Source organism: Protopterus annectens, chromosome 3.part0 (assembly GCF_019279795.1).
Source record: "Protopterus annectens isolate FY-2018-M chromosome 3.part0, PAN1.0, whole genome shotgun sequence".
NCBI classification, from domain to species: Eukaryota; Metazoa; Chordata; order Ceratodontiformes; family Protopteridae; genus Protopterus; species Protopterus annectens.
In genome coordinates, this window is record NC_056731.1 from 1,106,027,097 (window position 1) to 1,106,035,987 (window position 8,891).

Consider the following 8,891-nt stretch of genomic DNA (forward strand, 5'->3'; position numbering starts at 1 on the left):
AATGATAATCAGTGTAAACTAACTGTACTTCAGTCAAACATTCAGGAAAGATGTGAAAGTTGAAAACATTTTACCACATTGAATGATAGAAAACAGTGAGAAAAGAAATCCAGTAGGATGGAATCACTATTAGACAAATAGTTATGATGTGATTTCTGAAGGACAACATACAGCATCAGCCAATGAGAAAGTACTTTTAGAACAGTGATTAGATTCAGTTCCAAAGCTGCATGACATTTTAGAGAAAAGATGCAAAATATTTTATTTTTTTAGAATATGTGGACATTTGTCACTCAACATGTTTCTTTGCAAGGCTTAACTGTCCAAAGCAATGCTGTGCTGTAAAATGAGGGAAAATTTGTATGATTATAAAAGCGCACCTACATCAACACACACACACTAACAAGCAACACTAATAACAGACCATATGAAAAATAATTGCCAGTGGAGGGGAAAAATATTTGTAGCAACAAGCATGAAAAATACTATTGCCTAGGCTTGAATAGTTTTCCAAAAACAAGTACATAGTAAAGTAGCTATCACTCCATTGCTAAAGAGGCTCCAGGTTTGTGTGTGACAAGATAGCATCTGTAGCTAAGAAAAATCCAGTCAATCAGCAAATCTAATTGCTCATGAGTGGGGGAAGGAAAATACAAAAGGACAAACTGCAGCTGCAAGTTCTAAGCATTTCCTCTAACAACCCCCACTGACAGTTTGTGTAATCTGACCTGCAGTATGCCAAAAAGGCTCTTTGAAAACATTGCCTCTAGGTGAACGTGTGATTTACAGAGTACTAAAATGTAAACAAACTCCTCTAGTAAAAAATCTGAGATAGTGCCTCTTTACTTTAAAGTAGCAATGAGGTTCAGCAGAGTCAGTTGTCACAGATTTCCTCGGGCTTATGTGGACATATGCAAATTCGTGAAGTACAGGGTAGTAGGAAATGAGTTGGAAAGCAGAATTATTGTCTGTTTTTTCTTAAAGTAGTGATATTTTAGCATTTTAATTTGTGAAGATGTTTGCTATTTCAGTAACTTGAAAGAACTATGTTTGGAAATACCAGCCACTACTACTTTAAAAAGGGTTGACGTTATAGAACATCTACTTCTTTAACATAAAATTCATACTTACCTGGCAGGGGAGATACCATGATCAAAAAGGTGGTTTTCCCAGGGTGAGGCTCATTCATTGCACACCGAATGGGTTGACCCCTGTGATGTCCTCAAATGTAGGATACTCAACTGCATAATTTGTGGTAGTGGGGGACTGCGTTCGCGCTGTCCCCTAGTGAAATGGTAATGTAAGTTTTTAGTTCTAGTTGTATGTATTTTAGTGTTTGTTTGTGTAGGTAGGTTTATAGTGTGTCTGTTGAACAGTGTAAGATTGGCAGTGTTATAAGATATTAAAAGAAGCTTTTGCAGATACTGTTAATTGCCAGGAGTCACTGTAAATAACTTATGTCATCAAGGTTTGTAAGGTTAGGCCCTTCAAGAAACCCAGATCATATTTAGTCAGTATATACATCACTGTCCAGTTCATTGTCTGAAAAATGATGTGCTGACTTTATCAGCAGATACGTTTCACGTGCTTCCTACGTATAAAGGCATGACACCAATTAAACTCTGCAAAGATGTGCGCATGAACTACAAAGCAGTACCCAAAAACTACCACTATCACAACACATGCAGCTTGCATATGACTGTCATGCTTCCTTATGAATACACACTTATTCGCACTTATGCCTGTGTTTTTTTTCCTGTCCCCCCTTTAATCAACCCTCTGAATGGTGTGCACCACAGCAACTGGTTACACAAAAGAGGCAAAGTGAGAACTGTGTTGATTTTTAATGTTAAATGATGCAGTTATGCAAGAGAGGTCCTGGCTGTGTACCCCTGACGATATTCATAGGTTCATACTAGGCTATCTGCCCTAGGTTATTTATAAGCCTAGCCAGTGTGTGTTTGGCTTTCGCCACCCATTTTAAATTAATTTTGCTATGCCCTTTTTCGAGGTCAGTATACTCTGTCTAACAGTGACACAGATGTGATACCCGGAATAAACCTATGATCTCCCATCCACTCATCAAGATTCCTCTTGAAGACAGTCAATGAGGGACTCTGCCTAACCTGGACTGGGATTTTATTCCAGAGTGAAGGGAGCCTCTGGGTTATGAATCTGTCCCTCCAGCATGTCCTATTTATTTCAGTGCTGAGGTTCAAGTCTCTCGAGCGCGTAGCTCGATGGGATTTGGATTTTCTGAGGTGCAGCATGTCCATTAATTCCGGGTTGGACATGGCTTTATACGTCAGGCACAGATCGCCTCTGAGCAGGCGGTATGCCACTGAGTAGAGCTGGAGTTTCTTTAACCGGGCAGCATATTGCATCTGTTTGAGCCCTTTGATCCTCTTGTTGATGTACTTTTGGGGTCTTTCCAGTTGCTGCAGGTGTCTGGTAAGGTACATCCCAAAAGGGGCATTGTACTCAATTATGGGCCTGATGAGGGATGAGTAAAGAGGCATGATGACCTCCCCTGATATAGATGTGAATCCCTTCATGATTAGGTGGGCTATATAAAATGTTTTTCTAACCACTTTGGCCATGTGGTTGTCAAATGAGAGATTGCTATCAACTTGGGTCCCCAGGTCCCTAATTACTTCTTCTGTACTTAATGGATTACCACCTATGTGGTAATTTGTGGGCACTTTGTTTTTGCCAAAGGGGATGACTATACACTTTTTGGCGTTTAGCGTGAGGCCATGGCTCTGGCACCAGTTGTCTGTTTCTATGAGGCCCTTTTGGAGGATGCTTGTGTCGGCTGGAGAGTCGATTATGGCGCCCAGTTTGCAGTCATCTGCGAACTTGGTCAGCCACAGTTCTTCCGTGTTGGCCTGTCCCTCCGAGAAATATATACCAAACAAGAGAGGTCCCAGGACTGAGCCTTGTGGGACGTCACTTGTAACTGGTTTGGAGTCTGACATGGCTCCAGCAATTCTAACCATGTGGGTTCTGTCCTTGAGCCAGTTTGCAACCCATCTAGTGACATAGGGGTTTATATTTAAGCTGGTGAGCTTATCTATAATGCCCGAGTGGGGTATTGTATCGAAGGCTTTTGCGAGGTCCAGGTAGGCTGTGTGGACCACCTTCCCCTCGTCAATGCCCTTGGTGACTGTTTCAAAGAAATCAACCATGTTTAAGAGGCAGGATCTGCCCTTAACAAAGCCGAACTGGGTAGGATCCAGTGTCTGTAGGTCCCCAATATCTTTATTTATGAGGTCCATGATGATCCTTTCCATAGCTTTGCAGACCAAGCTAGTCAGGCTTATGCGGCGATAGTTTCCAGGATCCGTTGAGGCACCACCTTTGTGGAGAGGGACCACTGTTGCTGTACGCCACTCTCTGGGTACATATCCTGTAGTAAGGCTGAGATTGAACAGTAGTTTTATGTTTGGGTTTAGCTCTTCTTGGAGTTCATGTAGGACGCAGCCCGGTACACCGTCTGGTCCCATTGATGCTGTGTTTTTTGCTTTGGAGAGGGCGGCTCTTACCTGAGCATCTGAGATGTCAGGGGGGCAGCACTCTGCTGGGATAGATATTTGCCCTTTTGGTGGGGGGGGGGAGAAGTTTGCGCTGAACCTGTCAGCTAGGATGTCAGCAATGTCTGTGGGTTTGGTGTATTTTTTGTCATTTTGGACTAATTCTGAGCATATCTGGGAATTCCCACCCAGGTTCCTAACATAACTAAAGAAAGCCTTGTGATTATCCTTCGTGTCCTGTGCAATTTTTCTCTCGAAGCTGGCCTTAGACGATTTTATGAGTGCCTGTAGTTTTTTGCTAATACTGATCAGAGATGCCTTCCCTTTTTGGGATTTTGCTCTATCATGTAGTAGCTTCCTCCTTCTATTGTATAGTTTATGTATGGCTGGGGTCCACCAGACAGGACGTCTGCCTTTGGAGGATTGGGTCTTGGTTTTATTTGGGATTGCATGATCCATGCATTCCTGACCGTGTTCATAGAATGCATTTATAAAGGATTCTGCGGTCTGGGCCGTATTTTCCACAGGCCTGGGGGCTTTGAAGGATTCCACCTCGGTTTTGAGGAGTGTGAAATTTGCTTTAGAGAAGTTTTTCACTGTGGTTTTCAGGGCAGGGGGTGGAGTCGGGATGTGAATATCCAGTGAGATTAGTTTATGGTCTGATCTTACCAGTGAGGGATACACTTCTGGTCTGGAGCATAGAGTCCCCATGTTGGTGATGATCAGGTCCAGTATGTTTTCCCCTCTTGTGGGAGTGGTAACAAGTTGTTCCATAGCATTTGAGTTTATAAATTCTAGGAACCTTTGGCTAGGGTGTTGGAGCTAGAGTAATGCTCCCAGTCTATGTTTGGGTAGTTGAAGTAGCCCAATATAATGGTGTTTGGAGAGACCTTCATATTTTCCAGTGTTCTCAGGAAGGCCGAGTGGGGTTCCTGGGTTTGGGAGGGTGGTCTGTAGCGGGCTATAAACTGGAAGGCAGTTTTACCCACTGTTAGTTGCACATGGATAGTCTCTGATGTTTCGTGGTGTGCCACCAACCTGGAGGTGTGGGTATCTTTGACAAATATTGATACTCCCCGTCCTTTTGTGGTTCGGTCCAAGTTTTGGGGCCGAAAAGCATGGTATGAGGTATAACTTGGTAGTGCTGGGGTGCTCTCGGGAGCCTTGAACCAGGTTTCTGTTACTGCACAGATATCGATGTTCTCCATGCTAAGGAGAGTTTTGAGTGTGTGCATCTTGAGGTTTAGACTTCTGGCGCTGAGTAGCATTACTCTTCGTTTCTTATCCCTTGTGATACCTATGGAGGTGGGTTTGTCTTTTGAGCCTTGCCTAAAAAAGGCACTATGGGGGTAGCAAGAGTCTTTGCCAATATCTGAAAGCCCAGGGGTGACAGGTGCAAGCCGTCCCTAGCGAAGCATCGTGGCTTGTCGAACATCTCATCCCAGGCTGACAGGCATTGGATCCCCTTTGAATGACACCAATACTTTAGCCAATTGTTGAAATTGATCATCATCTTGTCTTCATATTGTGGCATCATTCTTGGTGAGGGTAAGATGCTACTCAAGGTCAGGGTCATACCGGCCTGGGCTACATGCTCAGAGAGCTCCTCTATGTCTCTTTTCATGTAGTCCAGGGAGGTACGTCTCAGGTCATTCACACCAGCATGGACAATGACTGAGTCATATTTGTACTTGCCTTGGAGTGACCTGAGTGCTTGTGTTATGTGGCGGATCCTAGCACCCGACAGGCAGCTCACCTGGTTGGTGCCAGAGTGTTCTCTACTGTACATGTTTCAAGTGGGTTTTGGCAGATACTTGAGACTTCTTCAAACGCTAACAGCTTTTATTATTCTGACTGGAACGTTTTCTTTGAAAGGAATGTCATTGAGTATAACCTCAGTACCAGAAATATTTCAATATGAAATGAAAAATATTTTAAAGGCACATGAAGATATAATCATTTTATTAATACATTTGTCATGGATGATGATGGGATTTTGTTTGGTCCTGATAAAGAGACACATGATGGAAGACTGGAACTAGTGCTCCAAAAAATTAAGAACTTAGGTTTGAAGCTAAGTAGAGACGTATGCAAAGGCAACACAGTAGGTAGATGGGTGACTTCTAAATTATCCATAGGTGTGTACGTGTGTGACAACGAAGTAAGGGCTAGCAATCTACTTCCCTTTGTCTAGTAAATTCTGTTGATGATGATAGGTGTTCACGATCTCTCTGAAGGAGTCAGCTACAATTAATAAGCATGGCAGAATTAGAGAGATAAATGCACTTTTCATCATCATCCTCCCTCTTCCTTTTCTGAGTTTTCTGCATAGGGCCAGTTTGATGCATTAACTGTCACCCTGGTCTTGATTTAGTGCTGCTGTCCTACTGTCTTCAGCACTAATGCCTAACTGTCGCAGGTCTTCTCTCATGCAGCTATTGGCTGGATGTCCTCATTTCCTCTTGCATTCTTCCTGACTCTCCCATAACATCTTCTGCTTTCTGCTACATGACCAAACCACTGTAGTATATTATCCTTTACCTTTTCTTCAACTGGGGCTACTTTGGCTTCTGCTCTGATGTCCTCATTTCTTCATCTGTCCCATAGTGTGCATCCTACCACCCATCTCGGGCACTTCATCACCTTAATCTTCTTCAACTGCTCTGTCTTCAATACCCAGGTTTCTGTACCCATTTTCACTCTCTTGTGTTCACAGTTACATGGCTCAGTTCAGGGCTTTGTAGTTTCAAATCCATCTCTCTCCCTCCTTATCCCTTACATCCTTCTATACCAGGATCTACTGTGAGTTTCAGACACCACTTCTTACTTGTTCTGTCTCACCTTGCCTGTGCTGTGAAGAGTCCTTACTGTTTTGTCTTCCTCTGACCAGTCCTTATGTCACGTGTACCCTGTGTCTCCATTTCATATTTTTGCATCTCTGTCTAATGCTTTTCAAAATATTACAAGATGGTGCAAGATGTAATGTTGCCATACTAACCTCCTTGTACAACTCTTACAGTGTACTTTATATGTAGTTGGTAGGCATGCAGTTTGAGGTCATTAAAGAGCCTAGCCTGAATTCCAGTTGCCCCGAATCACTCCCTGTTTAAATGACTTGCTCAAGGTTACACAATGAACAAACAAAGGCTGTAGGAATCAAACCCTGTTCCACAGGAAGTAACTTGATGACAGCTGATAGGCTCATAGCCGGCCTTAGGCATAAGCCAACTAGGGTGCTGCTCCAGTAGAGGCACATTTCTAGTATTTTATTTGTTTATTAATTTATTTGTAGTAAAATAGTTTCTTTAAAATATGTTGAGTGAATATAGGAAAAAAACTGAAGATTAAGACAAACTGTGAGAAAAGGAAGAAAAACATAATCTGGATGGTGTAGGTAGACCAGGATGGGGGCACTGTGTATCCCTTTTGCCTAGGGCACATAACTCTCAACTGTCCAGATTTTTTTTGCGTCATATTTTTGGTCTGTTCCTCATACAATTTGTGTTTTTCTGCATTTTTTGGCAAATCAGTGAGGATTGAATTCACAAAATAATGACAGGCATTTAAGACTTCATAACCTTCAGAAAATGCATCATACCACATTACCTTTTATTCTAGCAACTTTCTAAGATTATGAGAGCAGTATTTAAACTGTGCCCCTATTTCTGGGGCTTTGCTCCCACATTACTTTGGCTTTGTCCACATTTTTTTACTAAGAGTTTGAGAGGTATGCTAGGACAGCAGTTGGCCAAAGACTGCCCTGCATATTCTTATCCCTGTATGTTATTTGCCAGACTTTGTTATATGATTTTTTTATACTTCTAACTTGCTATTATGTACCTTATTTTTACTCCGTATGCTTCTTGAAAGTGCTTTAACTTCCATAGCTATATTTTTTAAAGGGCAGTTTACTGCAGTGGAGCCACTTGTCATGAGTGTAAAACTAAGCACATATATTGAATATTTTGTTAAGTTTCTCAGTCTCTTGTCAGCTGGAGCTTCTATATATTCACCTTACTTTGTCATTAAAATACTGACTATATTGTACTGAGAACCAAAACCAACGATTAAATAAACTTAATAAATTGCTGTATTTTCAGTACATCCCAGATTATTTTCTTTATTTTCCTTTACATGCAGTTACTACCGCCGTCCAACAGATTGCTGTTAAAATGCATCTGTTTAATTACAAAGCACTTTGGTTCCTGTCGTTAGGATTCTATTCTTCTTTAAAGGGGCACTATCTCGTCTCTAGAGTTCCCTGCCTCGGACTGAAACACAAATGTTGCCACCCCCTTTTGTTAACTACCTCCCACTTTGTGACATCAGTGGCTACTCCTACCCACGTATCAATTAACTTTGTATATCCAGTCCCAGTCAGGTTTTGCTTCCCATCTGCAAACTGAAATGATGTAAATCTAGTTCCCATAGATTGTTAAAGCAGCATGTTGCTTTTATGTCTCAGGCATTTTTTTTTAATAATAATAACTGGCTATTAACTTGCGTTGTTCTATTAACTTTTAAAGTGAACTAGAATTGTACGTAAGTATATGCAGAGTATACATTGCAGAATGCCAGTTCACAGTGGGGTTTTTTTTCCTGATTTGTGGAGAAACAAATGCCGATTTGCAGAGAAAACAATCACTAAACTTGTAGTAAATGAACTTCTCTGATTTAAAAGTTTGCTGCATTTGTAAGCATTAACGTGTTAAAATAGTTTACGATAGCTAATCCCCAGCATTCTGTGACTTGATACTCTGTGTATAATTATAAGTATACCACTACCATGTCATCCATTCAATTTTAATTTTATTTGTGTTGTGTGTGTGTGTGTGTGTGTGTGTGTGTGTGTGTGTGTGTGTGTGTGTGTGTGTGTGTGTGTGAGAGAGAGAGAGAGGTCATAACGTACAGCAACTGATCGAGAGAGAAACATTGACTGGTTAAGATAAAAGCGTGAAGCACTTGTCAGATTTCTGCTTCCCTGTTTAAAAAGAATGCAAACTAATCTCAAAGTTAGGACAAGGCAGATAAGAAATGTAAGGTGGGATAGTATAATAAAAACTTTAAATTTCTAAGATTCTCCAGTCTCTTGCCACTTGAAATAATGCCGCGGTTGCGGTTCTGTTTTTAGAGCCATAATTGCGGTATAATTGTTTTAGTTTGTTTCATGGTTCCGCCTTTTTTTTTAAAACTGTAGCACAGCTACAATTCAAAGGACTTTTATAGCACTTTTAAAAAAAAGTGTTTCAAACAGGTGATTTGCCACATTTTTTCAACCACAAAAGTGAGGAAGAAACTTGGACATCCCTTCCAATGAGAGATGAGTAGTGAGAGCTTTATCATGAATGAAGAATGATG

General features: G+C 41.3%; 1 non-coding gene across 1 annotated transcript; it reads left to right on the top strand.

The window, feature by feature from the left end:
• Positions 1-1,123: 1,123 nt before the first annotated feature.
• Positions 1,124-1,287, top strand: LOC122797376. The gene has a single exon (XR_006364098.1). It is a non-coding gene; the product is annotated as a U1 spliceosomal RNA (small nuclear RNA).
• Positions 1,288-8,891: the final 7,604 nt, after the last annotated feature.